This window comes from Diceros bicornis, chromosome 33, assembly GCF_020826845.1.
Source record: "Diceros bicornis minor isolate mBicDic1 chromosome 33, mDicBic1.mat.cur, whole genome shotgun sequence".
NCBI lineage: Eukaryota > Metazoa > Chordata > Mammalia > Perissodactyla > Rhinocerotidae > Diceros > Diceros bicornis.
The window spans coordinates 6,763,453-6,789,316 of record NC_080772.1 but is presented as its reverse complement, the minus strand read 5'-3'; the positions used below and the strand labels follow the sequence as shown (position 1 = coordinate 6,789,316).

At 38.6% G+C, this 25,864-nt stretch overlaps 1 pseudogene; it reads left to right on the top strand.

Annotated features, from left to right (window-relative positions):
• The first annotated feature begins 6,196 nt into the window (after positions 1-6,196).
• Positions 6,197-24,698, top strand: LOC131396626 (small ribosomal subunit protein eS27-like; annotated as a pseudogene).
• The last annotated feature ends 1,166 nt before the right edge of the window (positions 24,699-25,864 follow it).

Here is a 25,864-nt window from a genome sequence, read left to right as displayed (position 1 = left end):
TAAATTCTACCAAACATTCAAAGAAGACTTAATAACTATCCTTCTCAAAGTCTTCCAAAAAATTGAAGAGGATGGGACACTTCCTAACTCATTCTACAAGGCCAAAATTATCCTGACATCAAAACCAGACAAGAAAAACACACAAAAAAATTACAGGCCAATATCACTGATGAACATCAATGCAAAAATCCTCAATAAAATACTGGTAAATCAAAGATAACAATACATTAAAAGGATCATATACCATGATCAAGTGGGATTTATTCCAGGGATGCAGAAACAGTTCAACTTCCACAAATCAATCAATGTGATACACCACATTAACAATATAAAGAATAAAAACCACATGATCATCTCAATAGATGCAAAGAAAGCATTTGACAAGATACATCATCCACTTATGATGAAAATTCTGAATGAAATGTATATAGAAGGAAAGTACCTCAACACAATAAAGGCCATATATTACAAACCCACAGACAACATCATACTCAATGGTGAAAAAAATGAATGCTATCCCTCTAAGAACAGGAACAAGACAAAGATGACCACTTTTGCCATTCTTATTAACATAGTATTGGAAGTCCTAGCCAAAGCAATCAGTCAAGAAAAAGAAATAAAAGAGATCCAAATTGGAAAACAAGAAGTAAAACTGTCACTACTAGTAGATGACATGATTTTATACACAGAAAACACTGAAGAATCCAACAAAAAATTATTAGAAATGATAAATGAATACAATAAAGTTGCAGGATACAAAATCAACATACAAAAATAGTTTCATTTCTGTACACAAACAATGAAATAGCAGAAAGAGAAATTAAGAATACAATCTTATTTACAATCGCAACAAAAAGAATAAAATACCTAGGAGTGAATTTAACCAAAGAGGTGAGAGACCTGTACACTGAAAAACTATAAAACATTGTTGAAAGAAATTGAAGAAGAAAAAAAGAAATGGAAAGACATTCCATACTCATGGATTGGAAGAATTAACATAATTAAAATGTCCATACTTCCTAAAGCAACCTACAGATTCAATGCAATCTCTATCAAAGTCCCAACAACATTTTTCACAGAAATAGAACAAAGAATCCTAAATTTTGTATGGAACAACAAAAGACCCTGAATAGCCAAAGGAATCCTGAGAAAAAAGAACAAAGCTGGAGGTATCATAATCTCTGACTTCAAAATATACTACAAAGCTATAGTAATCAAAACAGTGTCGTATATTGGCACAAAAACAGACATGCAGATCAATGGAACAGAATTGAGAGCTCAGCAATAAACCCACATATCTATGGACAGCTAATTTTTGACAAGAGATCTAAGAACATACAATGGAGAAAGGAAAGTCCCTTTAATAAATGGTGTTGGGAAAACTGGTCAGCCACATGCAAAAGAATAAAAAGAGACCATTATCTTACACCATACACAAAAATTAACTCAAAATGAATTAAAGACTTGAATGTAAGACCTGAAACCATAAAACTGCTAGAAGGAAACATAGGCGGTACACTCTTCAACATTGGTCTTAGCAATATCTTTTTGAATACCATGTCTGACCAGGCAGGGGAAACAAAAGAAAAAATAAACAAACGAGACTACGTCAAACTAAATCTTCTGCACAGCAAAGAAAACCATCAACAAAACGAAGACAACCTACCAATTGGGAGAAGATATTTGCAAACCATATATCCGATAAGGGGTTAATATCCAAAATATATAACGAACTCACAGAACTCAACAACAAAAAAATAAACAACCCAATTAAAAAATGGGCAGAGGATCTGAACAGACAATTTTCCAAAGAAGACAGACAGATGGCTAACAGGCCCATTAAAAGATGTTTAACATTGCTAATTATTAGGGAAATGCAAATCAGAACTACAACAAGGGCTGGCCCCGTGGCTTAGCGGTTAAGTGCGCACGCTCCGCTGCTGGCGGCCTGGGTTTGGATCCCGGGCGCGCACCGATGCACCGCTTCTCCGGCCATGCTGAGGCCGCGTCCCACATACAGCAACTAGAAGGATGTGTAGCTATGACATACAACTATCAACTGGGGCTTTGGGGAAAAATAAATAAATAAATAAAATTATTTAAAAAAAAAACTGCAATGAGACATCACCTCATGCCTGTCAGAATGGCTATAATTAACAAGACAAGAAATAACAAGTTTTGGAAACGATGTGGAGGAAAGGGAACCCTCATATACCGTAAACTGGTGCAGCTACTATGCAAAACAGTATGGAAGATTCCTCAAAAAATTAAGAATAGAACTATATGTGATCCAGCTATTTCACTTCTGGGAATTTACCTAAAGAACATGAAAACACAAATGCATAAACATATATGCACCCCTATGTTCACTGCAGCATTGTTCACAATAGCCAAGACTTGGAAACAACCTAAGTGCACCTCAGTGGATGAATGGATGAAGAAGATGTGGTATATATACACAATGGAACACTATTCAGCCTTAAAAAAAGAAGAAATCTAGGGGCCAGCCTGGTGGCATAGTGGTTAAGTTTGTGCACTCTGCTTTGGCAGCCTGGGGTTCGCAGGTTTGGATTCTGGGCCCGGACCTATGCATTGCTTACCAAGCCATGCTGTGGCAGGCGTCCCACATATAAAGTGGAGGAAGATGGGCACCGATGTTAGCCCAGGGCCAATCTTCCTCAGCAAAAAGAGGAGGATTGGCAACAGATGTTAGTTCGGGGCTAATCTTCCTCACCAAAAAAAAAGAAAAAGATGAAATCTCGCGATTTGTGACAACATGGATGGACCTTGTCAGTATTATGCTAAGCAAAATAAGTCAGATGGAGAAAGCCAAATACCATGTGATTTCACTCTTATGCGGAAGATAAAAACAACAACAAACACATAGATACAGAGATTAGATTGGTGGTTACCAGAGGTGAAGGAGAGAGGGGGAGGGCAAAAGGAGTAAAAAGGCACACAGGTACAGTAATGGATGATAATTAGTCTTTGGGTGGTGAACACAATGAGTCTACACAGAAATAGAAATATAATGATGTACTCCTGAAATTTACATAATGTAACAAACGAATGTTACCTCAATAAAAAAGAAAATTAGCAAATTGAATCCACAATTTATAAAAGGAATTATACATCACAACCAAGTGGTATTTATCCCAGGTATGAAAGCTTGGTTCAACATTTGAAAATCAATGTAACCTATCATATCAACAGGCTGAAAAAGAAAAAAGTTACAAGATCATATCAATAGATGAAGAAAAAGCGTTTGACAAAATTCTACACCCATTCATGATAAAAATTTTCAGTAAACTAGGAATAGAGGGGAATTTTCTCAACTTAATAAAGAACATCTACAAAAAAACCTACAGCTAACATCATACTTAACGGTGAGAAACTCAACATTTTTCCACTAAGTTCAGGTACAAGACAAGGACATCCCCTCTCACCACTTCTTTTTAACATCATACTGGAAGTTCTAGCAAATGCAATAAGACAAAAAAAGAAAAAAGAGAAGAAAAGGTATACAGATTGAGAAGGAAGAAAAGAATTGGAGACAGTAGGGAGGCAACTATTTAGTAGTTTTGCTACAAAGGGTGGTAGTTGGAGGAGAGGTGGTGTCAAGAGAAGTTTGTGTTTTAAAGATGCGAGCAATAACTAAACAGAGAAAGAAACATTGACACTGGAGGAGAGAATTGCTGAAGAAATGCGTTTTGTCATTATGCAATGCTATCTCTAGTCACCAAGATGTGAAAAACCACCTATGAACGGTGATTTCGTCATCACTGGTTATGTTTTAAACATGATCCTCTGTAAGGATCTCTCTCTCTCTCTCCCCCACCCAACCCCCCATATTTCTGTCTTACTTTCTTTCATTTTTTCCTTTTTGGACGTTTTTCTAGTCTTTTATTTTAACCCAAGACAAAAGTAAATTCTGAAATTATTTCTTCTGTAGAGATACTGACAATGACAATTTGATTACTGGTATCTTGGTAATCCTATTCAACTCCTATAAAAAATATCTTATGCAAAACTGGAAAAAATTGTTGTAGTTGCCTCTACTCTACAATATATATAATAAAATTTAAACAATTTCATTCAACCAAGAGAAACATTTTCACTTTGTATTTTTAAAACCTCTCCCTCCATCAGTCCAACCTCTGCCACAAGCCAGAATGTCTCTAACTCACCTCTGATTTTAAGTTTCTTCTAATTTTATTCTAGAGAATGTGGTATGACTTACACAGACATGCATTGTTTTTGCAATCCATGTATGACTACTGAACCAGATTGCAAAGTACTATTTTCTATTTCTTCTGTTTATGTCATAAGATGAAGCACATTAATCGATAATACTACGTGGAATCAGATTATTAATATTTCTGATAATATATTGATATGAATCTATGCTGATATGATAAAGAAGAGATATACATATATATAATTGAAATTTTTTTTTGTGGGGGGAGGAAGATTAGCCCCAAACTAACATCTGTTGCCAATCCTCCTCTTTTTGCTAAGGAAGATTGGCCCTGGGCTAACATCTGTGCCCATCTTCCTCCACTTTATATGTGGGATGCCTGCCACAGCATGGCTTGATAAGCAGTGCGTAGGTCTGCACCTGGATCCTAACCTACAAACCCAGGGCCACCGAAGCAGAGTGCACGAACTTAACCACTACACCACCAGGCCAGCCCCTACATTGAAATATTTTTAATTAACTTGAGAGGAAACCATGGAGCCATAGATAAAAATCACAGAATCTTGTAAAAAGTTTATTTTTATCTTTTTCCCATTAAATGTTACCAAATCATAAAGAGCACAAAATTGGCTGAGGATTTACCTCCCAGCCCTATCAGGTACAATTAGCAAATGTTCTAAAATAGAGGTGAGACCTAGGAGGAGAAGCGGTAGCCCTGGGTAATTTCCAAACTGAACAACCAGCAATCATTAAAAAGCATCTGTAGTTCAGAGAAAGCTAGTGTGCAGATCCCAAGGTCCTTATTTCCTCGTTGCCTTTGCCACTAACTAGCTGCCTGAACTGTGACAGGCTATGGGCCCCTCTGGGCCTCCATTTCTTCCCATACAAAATGAGGGAGTAAAAACAGACCTTCTGGTTCTAAAACTCCATAATTCTGTATCAGCATAACAACATTTTGTCATTCAGAGCAATCTTTGAGGTAATCTGAGTGAACTCCATACTTGTACATATATTTTTAAATTCAGAATATCACTCTTATATTCAAACTTGATGCTACTGATAGCTTTATCTCCCAATACTCTTATTCTCTATGCAAACGGCCTGACTCCTGGAGGTACTGGACCGATGTGACACTGTTAGATTGCCACATGCAGGGAAGACTCAAATACTTACCCCCTTCTCTTCCCTCCAAGCACCAGTAAGCTCAGAAGATTGAGTAATAACTAAGGACTATTGCAGTCACCAGTCATGAGCATGGAATTAGTGACACTGTCCCCACAGGGCCTCCAAGGGCTATGGCACTAAACGAATGTTTAGTCTGCTCTTCCAGACAAAGGATCCTAAATACAATATTTCAAGCTTTGTCTGTGATGTAGCAGACCTGAAAGAAAATCAAAACAAGATGAAACCAAAAAACTCATTACAGGTGAAAGGCTGGGGTTAGATGCAGGTATTTTGCCTTCCAGAAATAAGTCACAAAATGCAGATGCATGCTTTATAAACATTTACTTTTCTCATGAAAGAGAATCAAGAAAACAATATGTAACAAGAATGCAAATCAGTACTCCAAGACAATAAAAATCGGAAGAAAGAACAATGTTACCCTTCAAGTTCTCATTAGTTGTCAGAAAATATTTGTAGTAAAAATAACAAACCACTGCTTTGCGTGGTATTTTTTCACAGAGCTGAACAAGACTGAAAGGCAGCTCGCTGTGCCCACTCCCTGCCAGGCACTCGTTAAGGGTCAGACTCCATCGTGAACACAATAGGAAGTGGTGGCGGGCTTCAGTGGTGGGGTAGGACCTGAGTCACACCAACAGTAACATACATATCACGTGTTTATAGACGAGTAGTTAAAACTCCTAACGTCTCTCTGCCATTTATAATTTATAATAAGATTTGTAGACATTACCTTGTTTAATCACTCATTCAGTACAACCACGTTCATATGAGGGCTCGCTATGTTCTGGCCCTCTGCAAGACACTGGGGACGTGGTGATGGATGAGTTGAGGAAGGCCATTATCCTTACAGAGCTGACACTTGACAAACTTTCACACCAGCCCTCCAAGGCTGGCAGGTGAGTATTCTCCTCCACAGTTTACAGAGCTGAAAACTGGTAAGCAGGAGAGTCAAGACTTAAATTCAGACCTGCTGATTCCAAGATCAGAACAACTCACACTAGACTCTACTTGATTTAAAAGGCAGATTGGGTGCTGAAACAACATGACCAATAAGAGTAAAGAAACAAATCTTACCCAGTAGAGGTTGCAGTCTGACTTTGATGATTATGCCTCATGTATAGTAACAGCTGAGTCTGGGGTCTCAGTAGACACTGATGAATAAAAAAGACATGGGGTAAGATGTTCACTCTAGGGGAAACTGGCAAAGGGTATATGGAAATTCTCTGTACTACCTTTGCAACTTTTCTGTAAACCTGAAAAAAATCCCAAAAAGTTTAATTTAAAAAATGTGAACCTTTAGTTGCATTATAATATTGGAAAACAGAAATTGTGACATACTAAAAGTAAATAAGATGAAAATTATTAACATCATAAATTGTCCACTATAAAAATGTCATATATCATTTGGCTATTCTCAAACTGAAAAGCTATAAATTTTTAAAAATAAAATTACTTGCTATATTAAAGAATAAAATCTCTGAGAACTTTACACCCTTGGTACATACCTGAGTATATTATAGAGTAAAAATCTGATGTTCAACAGGGATGGAAGCGCAATGTTAATTGTAGTTGGAACCATTGGTGCAAGTTTTAGCACAAGGGGATGTTGCAAAAGATCCAAGAGTTCAGCTTTTTCTCAATTAAGTCTTCCACTTAATCAGGTTCACCTTAATAGAGCAGGAGTGCAAGGTCGAAAACAATGAGGTCAAGTCAAAGAGGGGGTTGCAAGCCAGGGAAGGCACAGAGGGTGTGAGCGAGGAGGCCATGAAACTAACCACCGTAAGAAAGAAGCACTGTGGACCTGCGTGTCAGCACACTCCTGAACACATCTTCTAGGGCTGACCCCATTTTCAAGATTACTACCACTTACTCAACCAGGCTGCCTCCCCTCTGAGCCCCACACTGGGAAGTGGGGTACAAAATGCAGTGCCTCCTGCCTCAGGTACACAACGGCCAAGTCTTGAGAAGGCAGCGCGGCTCCTTCACCCTGTGCTGAGCTGGGAGGACACAAACATGAGGAAGGAGCAGCCTCTGCTTTGCAGACTCCAGCCGGCCAGGATGGGGGGCTGGTCCGCACCCCTTCTCCCAGGCCTCTACCCCTCTCTTTCACGCTGGCCGGTGCCAGGTGGCTGATTAGCTAATCTGATAAATAGTGTCATTTCCATTGTCAATAAATGATTAAAAAGAAAAAATTGTTTCCATTCCCCAAAATTTCCCCATTTGTAAACTTGTTCTCAATGCCTTAACTTAAAGACGTAATTAGCATGCAAACTCTAGAGAAAGGGAAAATATTTGGGAGCACAGAGGTGTTTCCTGGTCCCTAAATTCTGTCAGCATAGGATTTGCCTATTGTTAGAGCCAATAAGGCCATGCTGGTTCATTTTATTGTGCATTAAATGTTTTTGTATAATTTCTCACCAAGAGCTCAGAATGAAAGGAAACTAAGCATATGGAATGTATATATTCATTGAAAAAAAAATTTTAATATCTTAAAAAATTTGACAGATCTTCATTTTCTAAAGTTGATAATAAAACCTAGCTCCAAGTCCCAGTAAGGAATGCAGCTCCAGAGACACCTTGATTTTAGTCCCAGGCTGAACCTCTGGCCTACAGAAGTGGGAGACGATAAACTTGGCTTGTTTTAAGCCACTGAGTCTGTGATAATTTGTTACATCAATAGAAAACTAGTTCAAGTGTTAATTGATTTAAAAATAATCAAATGACTAACACCACTTACACAATCAGATAATATCTAACTGTTAAGAGGAATTTCCTAACACAAAAATAGAGTAGACTACCCCCATGTGATATGACTTTGAGCTTCTCCAAGGCCACCTCAAACAACGCCTCTAACTGCCCATCTGAAACTGTACTTCCTTAGTCTATCAAGTAAACATGGTCAGCTATTATCAGTCATTTACACCCAAGTATGAATGAGCACTGATTCTCCTCAGATATCAGACTCTCAAAGAACATTAGGAAGAGGGGTGGATAAAATATTGTAGCTATTGGGGGGGGGAGTATTAACCAGGTAGTCAGGGTTCTCCAGAGAAACAGAACCAATATTAAATATAGATATTTATTATGAGGAATTGGCTCATGCAATTATGGAGGCTGAGAAGTCCCACCATCTGCTACCTGCAGGACGGAGACCCAGGAAAGCTGATGGTGTAATTCAGAGTCCAAAGCCCTGACAACCAGAGGAGCTAACGGTATAAATTCCAGTCCAGGGGCAGAAGATGAAGGGAGATGTCCCAGCTCATCAGCGAGGCAGGGAAAAAACGGACAAATTCCTCCTTCTTCCACCTTTGTTCTATTCAGCCCTTCAACAGATTGGATGAGACTCACCCACATTGGAGAGGGTAACCTACTTTACTGAGTCCATGTGTTCAAATGCTAATTTTATCTGAAAACACCCTCCCAGACACATCCAGAAATAAAGTTTAATCTGGATATGGCCAGTCAAGTTGACACATAAAATTAACCATCATAGGGGGAGAGTGGGATGGCCTCTGAAGAAAAACGTCATCTTTGTCACGGTTCTATCTAGCATTAGTTTTAGCGTCCAGACTGTTGTGACCAAAGAGTGTCAACAGATTTAACGCAACTATTGCCAGAGGACCTCGTGCCATATCTACAAGACATTTGGAAAATATCTGGCAACGCTCTCTACTTTTCTTGTTGGTTTTTGAGAAATAAGTTGACTCTGATAAAAATTAGCATGTTTCAAAGGGCATATTATCCTTACAGAAATACTGTTTTCCAGAATTTTTTATGAAAAAATAAATATTTGTGTTTGCTACTTCGAAGAAAGAGCATGAGTCTTAGGTAAGTTATTTAATGCCTCTAAACCTCAATTTCCTCATCCATAAAATGAGATATCATTAGTTTGTACTTCATAAAATTGCAATAAGTGCTAAATTAAATAATACCTGTAAACCATTAAGCGCAGTCCCTGGAACATAACGCAGGCTTGTTCATAAATCACTAATATCCTGGTTTGAAGTAGGTCAGCACCCTGTGCCTGATAGACCTGCAGAGAGATTTAAGATTTATGTTGAAGATTGTAAATCTTCAACATAAACACTGTAAAGGAAACAAAAGCAAAAATCAACAAATGGGACTACATCAAACTAAAAAGCTTCTGCACAGCAAAGGTAACCCATCAACAAAATGAAAAGACCACCTACTACTGAATGGGAGAAAATATTTGCAAACTATATATCTCATAACAGGTTAATATCCAAAATATTTGAAGAACTTATACAATTCAATAGCAAAATCCAATTAAACAGGGGCAGAGGGTCTGAATAGACATTTTTCCAAAGAAGACATACAAATGTCCAATAGGTACATGAAAAGATGCTCAACATCACTAATCATCAGGGAAATGCAAATCAAAACCACAATGAGGTATCACCTCACACCTATCAGAATGGCTATTGTCAAAAAGACAAGAAATAACAAGTGTTGGTGAGGATGTGGAGAAAAGGGAATCTTTATGCACTGTTGGTGAGATTGTAAATTGGTGCAGCCTCTATGGAAAACAGCATGAAGTCTCCTCAAAAAAGTAAAAATAGAACTACCATATGATCCAGCTATTCCACTTCTGAGTATTTATCCAAAAGAAATGAAAACACTAACTCAAAAAGATATCTGCACCCGCATGCTCACTGCAGCATTATTTACAATAGCCAAGATATGGAAAAAACCTAAGTGTCCATCGACACATGAATGGATAAAGAAAATGTGTTATGTACCTACACACACACACACACATATATATATATACACACACACAATGGAATATTATTCAGCCATAAAGAGAAGGAAATTCTGCCGTTTGTGACAACATAGATGGACCTTGAGGGCATCATGCTAAGTGAAATAGACAGAGAAAGACAAATACCGTATGATCTCACATATTTGGAATCTAAAAAAATTAAAAGTAAAAACAAAAACTGAACTCATAGAGACAGATAACAGATTGGTGGTTGCCAGAGGCAGGGGGTGGGGGTTGCAGGGATAGGCAAAATGGGTGAAGGGGGTCAACAGGTACAAACTTCCAGTTATAAGACAAATGAGTCCTGGGGATGTAATGTACAGCATGGTGACTATTGTTAACAATATTGTATTATATATTTGAAAGTTGCTAAGAGAGTAGATCTTAAAATGTCTCTTCACGAGAAAAAAAAATTTGTAACTATGTGTGGTGATAGATGTTGACTAGACGTAATGTGTTGATCGTCTCATATGTACAAATATTGAATCATTATGTTGTATACTTGAAACTAATATCATGTTATATGTCAATTATATCTCAATAAAAATAATAAATTTTAAAAATTAAACATAAATGTAAAGATTGGAAGGAAAATCAGAGAAGGAACTGGAGCTGGCAGTCCAAGGGAGATAAAGGAAAGGAGTAGGTTCCTAACCGTATTGATTCCTAGACTAGTGGGATGCTCAAAAAGTAAGTTTGCAAGGTAAATTATGAATGGTACAGCAATTTTTGAGGAGTGCAAATATTTTACTCTGTATGAGCACAAGCCTGAAAAACAAATTTTCCCTAGATTTGCTTACAGAAAAATATTTCTTCCCTCAAAAATCTTTATATATAAATAGCCAGAGAGAATGGAAAGAAACTAACTTTTTAAGAGTTGTATTCTTTCTTTCCTTCAGCAACCACACAATGAGCACTTAGCGTATCTCTGTTCTATGTGTTCTAATGGATACTAAGACGAATAAAAGTGAATTCCACGAATCCAGCAGAGATGATTGACGTGAATCACTTAGGGCAAGGACTGTGCCCTGAGAGAGAAACACTCACACCTAACGGGAGTTCAGATGAGGGATGAATCTGCCTGCAGGAACAAGAAGAGAGCACGGGGATCAGAGCTGACGCTCTCAGGACAGGAGGCTGGTGGCTGGAGCAACCGAGTGGGAGCGGAGGGGTGAGCGGGGAGGAGGCCGGAGGGAGTTTGGCCTGAAGAGCCGCCGCGCTGGAGGACTGCCTAGTGGAAGGAAGGACACAGCATCAGAGCTGGACTGGGAAATTAACCTGACACGAATGTCTAGGAGGGATAGAAAGTAAAGTACGTACCTGTAAAAACACACTGCGATGATTCAAGCTGTGGAACTTCAGAAAAGTTGAGAGCCCTGCCGCCACCTTCAGAGGTTGGAACTCCGAAGGTTGGTCTGAGTTGATGCAGAGAAAAGCTTCGTGCCTGATTTCACTGTTTGCCCAGCAGAGAAGTACTTGCTGTCTAGACACAATACTAAAGGCTTATACTTTTTATGTTTGTTGTTCTCCATATACATGAGTGAATTTATATATTTACATATTATACATATATCATTTTCCTTTTATTTTTTCAAAAATTGAACTATTCTTTGCATACTATCTTAAAATTTTCTTTTTTTAACTTATCTGAGACAATTTTTCATGTCAATAAATATAGATTTATTTCATAAATTTAACAGCTGCATAGTATTGCATTATATACATAGATCAAAATTTATCAGATCCATCATCTATTAAGATGCATATAAGTTGTTGTTTTCTATTTTTACTATCATAAACCAAGATATCATGAATACCCTTGCAGTTTTCCCATTATTTCTTACAATTAAATTTCTAGAATTGAATTTACCCTGGGTCAAAGGAGGTTTACTTTTAAAATGTTAATACATGTTGCCAAATTGTTCTCTGGAAAGGTTGTACCAAATCTTCACTCTCATCAACAGTGTATGAGATAGCCAATATAACCATTTTTTGATGCTTAATAAAATAAAACAAACTCCCACTTTGAGATAGTAAGATCTGCCGTCTCTCTCTCTCTCTCTCTCTCTCTCTCACACACACACACACACACACACACCCCAGTTCTTTTCTTCTCAGTTCATTCATTTATCATTTTTTTGATATAGCCTAAACATCTACATAACAATTTGACAAAAAAAAAATTTCAAATGAAGAACTATGTACAGAATGCTCCAAATCTCATTAAAATATATGCATAGGACAAAAGTCTGGAAAAATATCCTCCAAAATAGTAAGAATGATTATCTTTAGATAAAGATGGCATTGAGTGATTTGTGTTTTCTTATTCAAATTTTTATAGTTTCTGAATTTTTAACAATTCAGCATTATGAAGGCATATTCTATAAAAGAAATTCACACTATTAAGCAAAATCTTTCAGTGATAAATTTTCCACTGCAAAATTTTATTCTTTAAAGGCAAACTCTCTTTGCCAGCTTCACCTAGAGACTCGTGATCAGGTGCATGAAGGGGCTAGCGAGCCCATGAGTCTACAGGCAGGCCTTCTTCTGCACGTTGTGTGGGGCTGTAAAACTGACCGTGCACACTGAACCCATGCAAAGCGACCTTCATGATCAAAGGGGAAAAGTACAGTTGTTCTGTGACTTTTAAAAATTTTTGTCAAAATATTAAAAACTGTCTTACTGTCAGTTATAAATGTAAAGGGAAATGGATATTTATTTACTGTAACTGAAAACAGGAACATTGAGAATTGAAATCTTTTATTTCTTGAAAAAAAAACTTAGGAGAAGTTTGAACTCGGCTTACCTTCTTTGTCTCTTTTAACTTACATTACACAGTGAACTTCTTCTCCATGCCTTGGTCAGTTGTCTTACTCCTTTGTAAGTGGATCAGCTTCCAATATTTTATCCTTTGTGCTTTTGACATAGTGAAATGTGTTTGAGAATTCCTTTAATGTGAAGATTTTTGTCAGCACCACTTCCTCCGGGACATCATCATCCTTTTCTCACGACGACTTTCCTCATTTAGGCGTGTAAGTTCCCTTCACTAAGTTCCTCAGCCTGCACATCTAGAGTTTCTCCAACGGCAGCAGTGTCAACAATTCCATGGTCAGGTATTTATCCTATAATTCCATTTATGTTCGATTCAAATTGCACTTCCAACGTTATCAATTTTTGTTTCCTTGCTGCACTTCCATCTTTGTTGGCCAATTTCCTTTTTTGAGTATCTATTTTTGCAAAATGTCACATGGGTTTACCACTGGGAGACAAGGAGGCAACACAACTACATGCTTTACTGTCTGTGTGTGAACTGAGTAAGACGGCTCAGTGACCCATGACCAACAGACATTGAAAGATGTGGTGTGAAAATCAATAATGATACACTTCTGTTACTTATGCACTGTAGAGCTAGCGGTTAAATTTGTACTTTATTCAGTTACTCACAGTTAATGTACTGGGGTAACTGAAATTTCAACTGTGTTCTTGGGGAACTGGTTTATTAAGCTAAATGTGCTACTGAAAATTCATGCCTATTGGAACCAAGCCAAACAAGGACTGCCTGTATTTGTTTTTGACTTGCATATGCCAATAATTTGGGGGAAACTTAAAAGGAGAATAGGACCTAATCCCCACCTCCTAGTCCCTATTTCTATGCAAAATCTTTCCTTTATTTTCTTAAAGTAGCTAGAAATCCATTGATGGTCAACCATCTTAGTATTAATACATTGCCCTCATTTAATCAATATTTACTGAGTACTTACTGTTCTATGCACAAGAAATATAGTGGGAAACAGGTAGAGATAACCCCTGGCAAATGGAGCTTACATTGGAGAGAGTCAGAACACAAAATTAACAAAAAAGCATGATTTCTGACTGTGAAACTTTCTTTGGAAAAAAATAGAAAGAGTGATGTGATAAAACTGAAGCCAATGTGGGTGGGGAGGAAGCTGTATAAGGGTGAAGGTGAGCAAAGGCCCCTCTGAGATTTCAAATGAGCTGAGCCCTGCATGATGAGAAGGAATCAGGCTACAGCAAAGGAAAACAAAAATGAGTTTGGAGTGTTTGAGAAAAAGCGAGGAGTGTGGCTGGGTCCCATGAGTGAGGAGAAGAGTAATAGGACATGAAATGGGAGACAGAGCCAGATCACATAAGTCCTTATAGGCTATGGCAAGGAGTTGGGTTTTATTCTAACTACAATGGGAAAACATTGAAAATTTTTATGCAAAGAACTGGCATGGTAAGAGCTTTGTTAAGATGGAAATATATCTGGGAAGGGTGACAAGTTGTTGCCAGTTGGAAATAGAAATGATAATTCTGTAGTTGAGCAGAGAAGAATAATTTTGGATGATGGGTGCCAGCCACACTGAGGAAGACTAATTGGAATACCACAGTGCAGGGATGGGGGATGCTCCAGGGTGCCAAGGACCAGCATGAAGACAATGAGTGCTTTCTGGGCAGGAGGCAGAAATACGCTGCCAATTCTCTCTCCTAGCTGGGTGATCCTGGCCAGCAGCAATCACTGCACTAGAGACATACAGGCTTCCTACTAAAAATGGCATTTTTGCAACCCTGAAGGTTGTCATTTTCCAACGTCCTTTTTCATTTTTTATCTATTGTTGCTAACCCAGCTCCCCTAAGCCCAACAGAGATAGGAGGTAGCTAGGAAAGAAAGAAGATGCAGTAATGAGAGGTGGGAGAAATATTACTTGACTGTGTTTCCAAAGTCCCTGAAGGAAGCTGAATCTTTCCCCAGTGCTTGGGGTGCTGGAAGTAAATCTGGAGTTCTGTAAACCTGAAGGAAGTCAGCCTGAGAACCCTTCCCATAACATTGTGAAATAAGGGCCTTTTGTTGCTGGAACCTCTTTGGGCAGGGTTGTGGGATAGACACTGCTCAGGCCTTGAAGTCAAGCAGGCTCAGATTTAAAATCCAGGGCTAAATCTTTTCGTTCCTTTGAACCTCAGCTTCCCACTTGCATGGAAAATGCGTGTTATAATCACGCTGACCTCACGTGTTCCTCTGAAGATCAGATGAGGCAAATATATCACGTACGAAAATCCCTGGCACATAGTGAGTGCTCAGTTAGATTAAGCATCTTCCTTCTCCACCCTGCCATTCTTCTCCATCTCCTCCTTCCCTTGAAAGGGATGCATGACAGCCCCAGACTATACTGAATTTGCTTCAGTATTAAAATATTATAAGGTGCCAAGATAGGAAAAAAAAAAAAAGAACAATTAGGAAGTCAACAGAAACATTCAACTTTGAGCAGTTCTGGGGGAGGCAGAGAGAGGATTTAATCAGTACTCCTCCTCTAGCGCTGTTGTATGTGGCAGAACATGGAGCAGTTTGTTAAAATGATGGCTATCGCGCTCAACCCTGTCCCAGCCCTGAAGCAGTAGCAATCAATTCCATATGCACAGCACACTTTGGCGCAGATGTTCTATGAACTGTATGGAGGAAGAGGGCCCTCTAGGCAGGCTCATAAAAACATTCTAAACTTTTCAGAAGCTCAAATGACTGTGAAATCATGTTGATTGATAAAATTAGAGTGGCAAGCTAGATAAGAATCGGGAACGGTCATCCTGCTAATTTCTTTATCTTTTGACCAAAATAGGGAAGATCACAAAGATTGATGACATTCAATTTAACAAATATTTAATAATGCATGTACTATAGTCTAGACACCAAGATAGGCAGTAAGACTACAAAGATGAGCTTACCCAAAGGGAAGAAGATTCTAAACATTTGATAGTAAACTACTTTTCCACTCAGTAATCCTTGGCCAAACTATCATTGACATTTTATTCTGTCCCCAGAGAAGAGAAAGTCCAGTAAATGACTTCTGTTATGAGAATACTGGAGACATTTAGAGACTGAGACTCTTAGCTGGTTTCAAAGTTCTGCCCCTAACAAACAAGGCAGATAAGTAAGAGAGATCGTGTCAAACTCCAAACTATTTGTCTTTCACAAAATGTTTAATACACGTACCTAGTATGTATATTTGGACACAATAAGAGGATGTTTCCAGCAAAATAGAAAATTAACCTCTTCAGAACTATAGTTATCTGGTCTACTAGCCTAGGGCAAACAAACTCCTGTCTTATGTGAGCCCTATAATTTGTGTAATTTGAATATAAATTCTGCCTGATTTAGAGGTAAATTTTATTTTTTAGAAAAGCTGGATTGAAATGGAATTGAAGAAGTATATTAGTTCTCCTTCCTGACTTATCATTTCCTTACATTTCCATTCTGAGGTTGAGTTATGCAGACAATGTCATGCATTCTTGATATCGGAGAGGTAAGAATCAAAAGAGAAAAAAAATACAGAATGACAGAAAAGTTGTCTCTGGTTTACTAAAAGAAATTGGCAAACAGGGATGGGGTAGGAATCTTGACATTAAACCCCACCCTGGGGCAGAATTTTCTATTTATGTCTGAATCAGATAGGTATATGTTCTACTGTTATCATTCCTAGTGTAAGAACCATGGTAGAGTTGGTAAATCATTTAGGAATTAAAGTCAGACTGAGTTATGTGGTTTGTTTTGTGCCTTATATAATACGCATATAAGAGTAACAAAACAATAAACAAAATACTAGGCAAAAAATGGGAATATGCCTCTTATAGACACAACCCAAGCCATTCCTAAACCCCACACTTGCTCCTAGCTTGCAGCTATTTAATCACTTTGATTGTTAGTTTGTATTCTATTTTTCTTTTTATTCCTGTTAAAAGTGTGGTCATAATAAAATCAAATACTCAAATAATCCACCAATTTTTTCTGCATTCAAAAATAAATAAAATAAATGAGATTCAAGACATATAAATGGCCAACAGCTACATGAAAAGATGCTCAACATCACTAATCATCAGGGAAATGCAAATCAAAACCTCAATGAGATATCACCTCACACCTGTCAGAATAGTTATTATCAAAAAGACAAGAAATAACAAGTGTTGGTGATGATGTTAAGAAAAGGGAATGCTTGTGCACTGTTGGTGGGAATGTAGGTTGGTGCAGCCACTATGGAAAACAGTATGGAGTTTCCTCGAGAAAGTAAAAATAGAACTACCATATGATCCAGCAATCCCACTTCTGACTATATATCCAAAGAAAATGAAAACACAACTAGAAAAGATATCTACACTCCCATGCTCACTGCAGCATTATTTACAGTAGCCAAGACATGAAAGCAACCTAAGTCTCCATCGATGGATGAATGGATAAAGAAAATGTGGTGTATATATATATACACATACATACATACATACACACACACACACACACACACAGGAATACTATTCATGCATAAAAAAGAATGAAATCTTGCCGTTTGTGATAACATGGATGGACCTTGAGGGGCTTGTGGTAAGTGAAATCAGTCAGAAAGAGAAAGACAAATGCCATATGATCTCATTTGTATGTTGAATTTAAAAGCAACAAGAAAACGAGCTCATAGATACAGATAACAAATTGGTGGTTGCTAGAGGTGGAGGTGAGGGGTTGGCAAAATGGGTGAAGGGAGTCAAAAGGTACAAACTCCCAGTTATAAAATAAATAAGTCATGGGGATGAAATGTACAGCATGGGACTATAGCTAACAATACTGTGTTGCATATTTGAAAGTTGCTAAGAGAGTAAATCTTAAAATTTCTCATCACAAGAAAAAAAAAATTTGTAACTATGTATGGTGATGTATGTTAACTAGACTTATTGTGGTGATCATTTCTCAACATATACAAATACTGAATCATTATATTGTATACCTGAAACTAATATAATGTTATATGTCTATTATATCTCAATAAAAAAATTAAATTTAAATAAATAGATAAGACTCATTGCAAGTCCAGTTATAATCCCTTCAGTCTTCTTTGTAGGAATTGACCAGCTACTTCTTAAATTATATGGACACACAAACGATCTAGAGTATGCAGAGCAATCCTGAAGAAGGCTAAAGTTAGAGAACTTACAGCACGTGACTTCAAACATACTATAAATCCACAGTAATCAAAAGACTATAATAGTCACATGAGGGTCAACAAATACATCAATGGGACAAAATAGAAAGAAGAAAAATAGACTCAAGCTTATAGGGTTATTTGATTTTCAGCAAAGGAGCCAAAGAAACTGAATTGTAAAAGGACAATATTTTCATCAAATGGTGCTGGAACAACTGGATATCCCTTTGGAAAAAAGTAAATAAAGCTTGATCCCTACATCACATCATATACAAAATTAATTTGAGATGGATCTTCTACCTAAATGTAAAAGATCAAACCGTAAAACTATCAGAGGAAACATAGGACATTATCTTTGTGACTTGGAGGTGGGTAAAAGTTTCTTAGAAAAAAATATAGAAAACAACATGATAGGAAAAATAATCATTAAAAACAAAAAAACATAAAAAGAGAAAATTGATAAAGTGGACTTCATCATAATTTTAAATTTCTCACCAAAGGACACCTTTAAGAAAATGAATAAGTAAGCCACAAGCTGGAATAAACATGAATCTGTCAGAGAACTGGTATTCAGGATAAGTAAAGACCCCCTACAACTTAATAATAAAAACAAATAACCAACCCAGTGAAAAAATGGGCAAAAGATTTGAACAGATACTTCACAAAAGAAGATATATGAATGGTCAATAAGCTCATTAAAAACTACCCAGCATCATTAGTCATTAAGGATATACAAATTAAAACCACAGTAAGATATTACTACACACCCACATTTAGAAGACTGACAATACCAAGTGCTAGCAAGCATGTGGAGCAACTGGAACTCTAGGACATTATTGGTGGGAGTGTAGAACGGAACCACTACTTTGTAAAATGACCTCACAGTTTCTTTGAAAAAAAACACACCTACCCAAGCGATTCTACTCCTACATATTACCCAAGAGGAATGAAAATGCATGTCCACAAAATACTTGTACAAGAATGGTCATACTAGCTTTATTCATAATAACCAAAAATTGGAAACAGTCAAGTATCCATCTGTAGGAGAATGGATACACAGCTGTGGTATATTCGTGAAATGAAGCACTAATCAACAATAGAAAAGGACCAAATTACTAATATACACAACTGGAGGGCAAACGCAAAAGCTTTGTACTGAGTAAAAGCCTAACACAAAAGAGCACAAATTGTATGATTCCATTTATATGAAGTTCTGGAACAGGGAAAACTAGCCTGGACATAGAAATAAACATAGTGACTGCCTCTGGGTGGGTGAGGACAAAGATTGACTGGAAAAGTGCATGAGGGAACTTTCTGAGGTGAAGGAGATGTTCTATATCGTGATAGAGGTTTGGGATACGTAAGTGTCTGCAATTGTCAAAATTCATAGAATAGTAGACTTAAGATTTTTCCATTTCATTGTGTGTAAATTTCCTTTTAAAAAAGGACTGTAGGGAGGTTGGCCCTGCGGCGTAGCAGTTAAATTCGCTCATACAACGTCGTGGCCCCGGGGTTTGCAGGTTCTGATCCCGAGCACAGACTGGTGCACCGCTTATCAAGCCATGCTGTGGCAGTGTCCCATATAAAGTAGAGGAAGATGAGCACAGACGTTAGCCCAGGGCCAGTCTTCCTCAGCAAAAAAGAGGATTGGCATTGGATATTAGCTCAGGGCCAATCTTCTTCACAAAACGAAAAAAAAAAGGACTGTAAGCAACATTGAATTTAGGGGAAGTGTACTGATGTCTGCAACTTACTTTGAAATGCATCAAAAAATAAGATGGGTTGATAGAGGGATGGATAGATAGATAGGCAATAAAGCAAGTATAATAAAATGCTAATGGTAAAATCTAGGTTGTGAGTATACAGGTTTATACTATAAAATTCAACTTTTCTACATATTTGAAACTTTTAATAATAAAGCAATGGGAAAAAAATAAACTTGAAAGTTTTTTTATGCTTCTTGTAAGTTAGAATTAATATAGCACTACATCTTTAATATTCATCTTGGATTATGTACATCTTCCAAATCTTCGGCCATATTTGGCATTGCCAAACATGTTCTCAGCCAGGCATCCCTCTTTATATTTGCATTTTCATTTTTCCCATGTGCTCTATACTCTTTTTAAATTTGTTAAGAGGCATCATGACGATTATTGATGTGCCTCCATCTTTATGGTCATTTTGGAACATATGCTTTTCAATCCCCCACCCTCATCCCCAGATCAGGGCCTGTGCTTTTCCCAGTGGTATTTACCATGTCTGATCTCTGTGCAGATGGTGGGAAAATAGCAGTCTCCCGGGTTGGTCAACAGCCAACTTGTTTGCCCAGATGCCTAATTTCAAGAGTGATCACACTGAGATTATTTTTAGCCCCATAACTTTTTCAACCAGCAGGTACCTTATACACCAGATGGCTCCCTGCTCCCACTTTTCTCAACAGGATCTTTTGATGAGACTATTATATGGCTTGCTTATGATATCACAATTAGTCAGAGATAAAATGAAGAGCAAAATCCAGGCCTTCTGATTTCACAGAGGCCCTTCCAGTTAATCCTCATTCATCTCGGTTGTTTTAATCTCATTTTAAAAAGAAAAGAGATAAGGGGAAAGTTTGCTTTAATGTGACTAATTTAGACAATATAAATATTATTTCAATGATTATTTGTGGAAATAATGTTTTATAGGAATACCTGTACTCCATCATCTTATAAAGCACAACAGGATTTCTGTGTGGTTAGAAGGCTGGGTGTCTATTAGCCCACAAAATCTATCATTAGAAGAAACTAAATGGTCTGAAAGCCAACAGCCAGGTGCCATCGGGATTCTTAGATGAATAGATATGGATGGGGAGAAAGACTCAGATAGGAGGGGAGGAGGGAGTAGAATAATGAAAATGAAGATAAAACCTCTATTGTAATCCTTTCAATTCCGTGATGCCATTTTCTATAATTCTGTAATGTTGAAATGTTACCTTATTAATGACCATGAGAATGTCTCAAAAGATTCCAAACCTCTCCCTACTCTGGTAGGGAGACATTCTCTGTGAGACTCTGGAGGGGGCCCTCTCTGGCAGCAGGGCCACCACCATTACCAATGCCCCAGGGAGCTTGCAATGGGGCCGCAGCAAATGGAATAATAACACCAGCATTGTGATCTAGCTCGTGTCTTCCCTGTTGCGCCCATGGACCACCTGTCAACCTGTTCCTTTGGTTCCTATCAAGTCTACTTTCTACAGTAAGTGAACTTACCTCTATCTTTGGTCTCTTTCCTCTTGACTTATCCCTTTAGTTTAAATATGATTTTCAACAGTCCTGTGCTCCTGGACTATCCCTTATTTTGGTTAATTGTTTGCATTATGTCTTACTCCCTTATAATCATAAACCATTTTTTTACCTTAGCCCATTGTTTCCCTGTCATATTCCCATGACTTTACCTATTGGCATTCACACATCCGTTTATACTTTCTTGTCTCCATCCTCATTACTGTGATCCACCAACATTTGGACAAACACGCCTTGATATAGGGATTCAATATAGGGTTCAAGATATAAGGAAAAGAACACAGATCCTGAAATCAGAAGACAAGTTTATCTTTCGATTCTCGATTCTTACTACGTGGGTGACTTTGAAAAATGCACAACTTCTGTTTTCTTTTTTAAAAGGGAAGTAATATTATTCTGTCATTCTCTTAGAGTTATCCTAATGGCCTAATGACAAAATGTTTGTAAATTAGTTTGGGTTCCCTCCTATGCAGACTGATATAAGTCCAAATGCAAGTTTATTTGGAAGGTTCTGGAAACACTGGTAAGGAAGGGAAGAAGTGACACCAAGAAAGAAAGGCAGCACATACAGGGTAGCAAATAAACTCCCTGTGAGTGACTGGGGTGTGATGCTTCAAGGAAATTCTGGGGAAAAGTACAAAACACACATCTCAGAGTTATCCTACCAAAGGTGCAAAGAAGCTAAACTGTTGGTTGAGGAATGGTTCTGGGGGACTTATTCCCCAGCAATTCTGGCCTGCCCTACACCTGGTCAGAGCCTCTTTCTGCAGCTTCTGGGCACACGGTAGTCAGGGCTGAGGGATATGAGCAGGGCACTAAGAAAATATGCTCAGTCACTTTTCAAAATAAAACATACCATGATTATTACTCCTTAATAACCTCAGCATTTGAGTTACAGTCACCTTCCCACCCTGTATTCTGCCACCCTCCTTGCTGTCGCTCTTCAACACCCTCCTAGCACACTGTCACAGCCGCCTCACCTCCAATAATCTTTATCTCAACTGTACTTCATCTACCCATAAATATATGACAATCACCTATCACTTAGACTTCCTCTACCTCCAAAATTTTCAACTCTGAGATTTTCTTCTTTGTTTAAAGTCATTTATTCTTTGGCCTTTTCTGTTCCCTCACTCCTTCTGAATCTTCTTCACCTTCTTCTTGATCACCAGTACTTCAGCCTCTCTTCATCCTCATATGCCCATTAGGACACTGTTGGTTTCATCTGCCTCCTACTTACCAGATGATCAGTGGTTTAGTCTACATTCCAGATGGCAACACAGAATCCCATAGTCTATTGATCTTTAATAACTCGTATTGCCAATTCTCAACCTTAGCTGCTTCTCGTGTGTTCTCAACATTATGCTCAATATCTTGCATATCTTGCACCAAGAGTGTTGCTTGAGGCCTCTCTTGTGTCAGCATTAAGAGATCTGACAAATACCAAAAAAATGTGCTCCAATACATCATATTAGGCAGAACGACACAAACTATTGACAGGTGTCATGCTCAAGTAGTGTTTCAAGATCAAGTAATTTCAAGAATTTATTGGTTAAACAAGAATAAGAGGCTCATTATCATTCAATTTCTCAGAGTTATTAAATATGCTCCCATGCATTATGAATATTTAAGAAGATATAGCTGACGAAGTTTCCCAGATTTATTTGACACTGAGGGTTCCACAGAACAAACTTTGGGACACACTCATTTATTATTATCACAAATCACTACATGTTATAACCTTCCAGGAAGAGGTGCATGATATTTGGGTATTGTATGTGGCTTTGCAAGAGGGGCTTTGGGACACTGCCATTCCCAAAATGATATCATTTATTTTGACTGATTTTTTTTTCAACTCTGTTCATAGAGAGTAGAAATAATTCTCCTCTGCATGAAGCATCCCCTTATTCTTAAGGAGAATGCATTTTAGTAATTTTCAAGCTAAGACGATTCAATGAAATTGATAATTCTAACCTCAAGGAACTTTTACCTCTGTTCCTTAAGGGCTTTCTACATTGTGATTATTGCTCAGGGCATGGTCTTTCCTTGTTAACCAAAATGTCCCAGCCTCACCATTCTGTGATTAAAACTAAGGTCATATGTCTTTCAATGCCCAAAGTACTGTGGCTCTTTTCTTCCCATCTGTTTCACTAAAAGAAGAGAATCCCCTAATATTTCTAAGAATACCCCCTATTTCTCAACCCTCACTACCACAAATGTTACCAGTATTTGTTTTTAAGTTAGTCCTCCACGTAGCTGGCCTGCTGCCCATGGGGATAGCAGAACTCAGATGCTCCCCTAAAGGTAGACTCAGCAACCTCAATCGGCGCACCCTGTTGGGGGTCCTGCTTGTCCACAGCAACACCATCTGGCTGCCCACAATGTCCACACTGAAGCCCTGGAGGTCCAGCTGAGACATGACTGTCAGAGTAACCACTCCGACTGGTAACCACTCACCCACCATTGCTGTCTTGAAACCAGAGCTACCTGGGTACTTTCTGAACACCTGGCAGTTCATAGAGCTGAGGTCCCATCTGCACCATCAGCTTCACAGACGCTGTCTCCTGCCAATTCACCCATGCAAAGTAGAAAGGTAGACAGTTTCCCTTCTATGTCATCATGCTTGGTCAGGGGCATGGCTCAGCAAAACTACTTGGACCTTGAGGGGAAGAGGTACTAATTCATTTTACTCCCACTTGTAGACATTTTTTCCCAAGATATGCCAGTGTTCCAAGGGGCTAGGTGGCAGGGCATTCATGTGCTATGCCCAGAACATCCATCCAAAGATCTAAACCCCCTTCATCTACTGGAAGTGTCATGCATTCACTTTACTTTGGAGAGTAGTTTAAGGGCCAGGAAAAGGTCGGGTAAATGTTTTCTATAGGGACAAGGCCCCTGACCTTCAAAGCAAATCTCATAAGCTGTCCCATTTGAAGCCCTGGAACCAAAACTCAAATGATGAAGGAGTGATAGTCCTACATTTAAAACTATCATTCAGAAGAAAACAAAATTAACTTTCCAGTGGTGACAACCTCCCCACAAGAACTTGCCTCTGGCAAAGGATCTCCTCAGCCCTCCCCAGAAGAGGAGAAGAGGAAGCACAAGAAGCGTCTGGTGCAGAGGCCCAATTCCTTCTTCAAGGATGTGAAATGCCCAGGATGCTATAAAATCACTGCAATCTTTATCCATGCACAATGGTAGTTTTGTGTGTGGGCTGTTCCACTGTCCTCTGCCACCCTGCAAGAGGAAAAGCAAGACTCACAGAAAGATGCTCCTTCAGACAGAGGCAGCACTAAAAGCACCCTGAATCAAGATAAGTGGAAAACCATCCCAATAAACACATTTTGTATTAAAAAAAAAAGAAAAAAAATCATTCAGTAATACAAAAGAGTGCCAGGAATTAACTGATTTATGTGAAGCAAAGCACAGTGCTTGAACACAAGTTCTCGTTCACCATTGCTTATAATAGTGATGAATATTGACACATCATTGGAAATGAAAGTCATCTCCCCAAAGGAGAGCAAAAGATTTCCCTGAAGAATGCTTAGGAGGAACCACCAGACCCCTGTCTTCTCTGGCTTGTGAAACAGTGAAGTTGGGCTGGGCTTTCTGCTATAAACTACCCCATGTTAAAGAGGAGGCAAACACTACCACAGTGACCAACATAGCAAGCATTGATTTTTATGCACTTGCCCGGTAAAGGGAGACACACCAAGGAAGAAATCACTGAGTAGTTCCCTCAGGGGAAGAAGTAGTTCCCTCAGTGTTGGGGTGGAGGTGGGAACTGGGGGGTTATGTGCTAGAAGTGGGACAAGTGGGTCGTCATATCCACCCATTTTAAGGACCAAAGTTGCTCCCTGGATCAAATGAGTCCATGAGTCCACACACCGCTGGTTAAGGCAAGTCCAGCTGTCCACCGTCAGGAGAGTCTTTGTTTGAGTTGGTGCGCGTCTGGCAGAGGGGCAGCACAAAGATACCCCCTGGCTCATCAGCTGCAGCTGGTACTGAGCCCTGCTCCCTACCCAGGGCCGTTCAAGGCATTGGGGTCAAATCAGTGGAGATGGCATTGGCAAAATAGTGACCAACTCCTACAGCTATGTCTTTAGAATAAGGGTCTTAGAATGGGGTTTTTTCTTACAATGTCCCTGAAAGTATGTCAAGAGCATTAATCCAAAGCAATTCAGAAAAAGCAATTTCATGAGGGACCCAAGCCCCAGTGCCCAGGCATGCAGCTCATGTCGGTCTGTCTTTACAAGTTAGAATATAAGGAGAAAGAAATTCTACTTGAAGGCAAGGAAAGGTGATGCCAAGAAAAGAGAGAAAGGCCCTTTCGGCAGAGAACATCATGGCAGTGTGAAAGTGCATGATGCATGCATGGGGCAGCAGCAGCACACCCTGAGACCTTCTCAAGTCCCCCACATCACTGGCACCAAGAAAGTCTAAACTTCCCTCCGTATGAAAC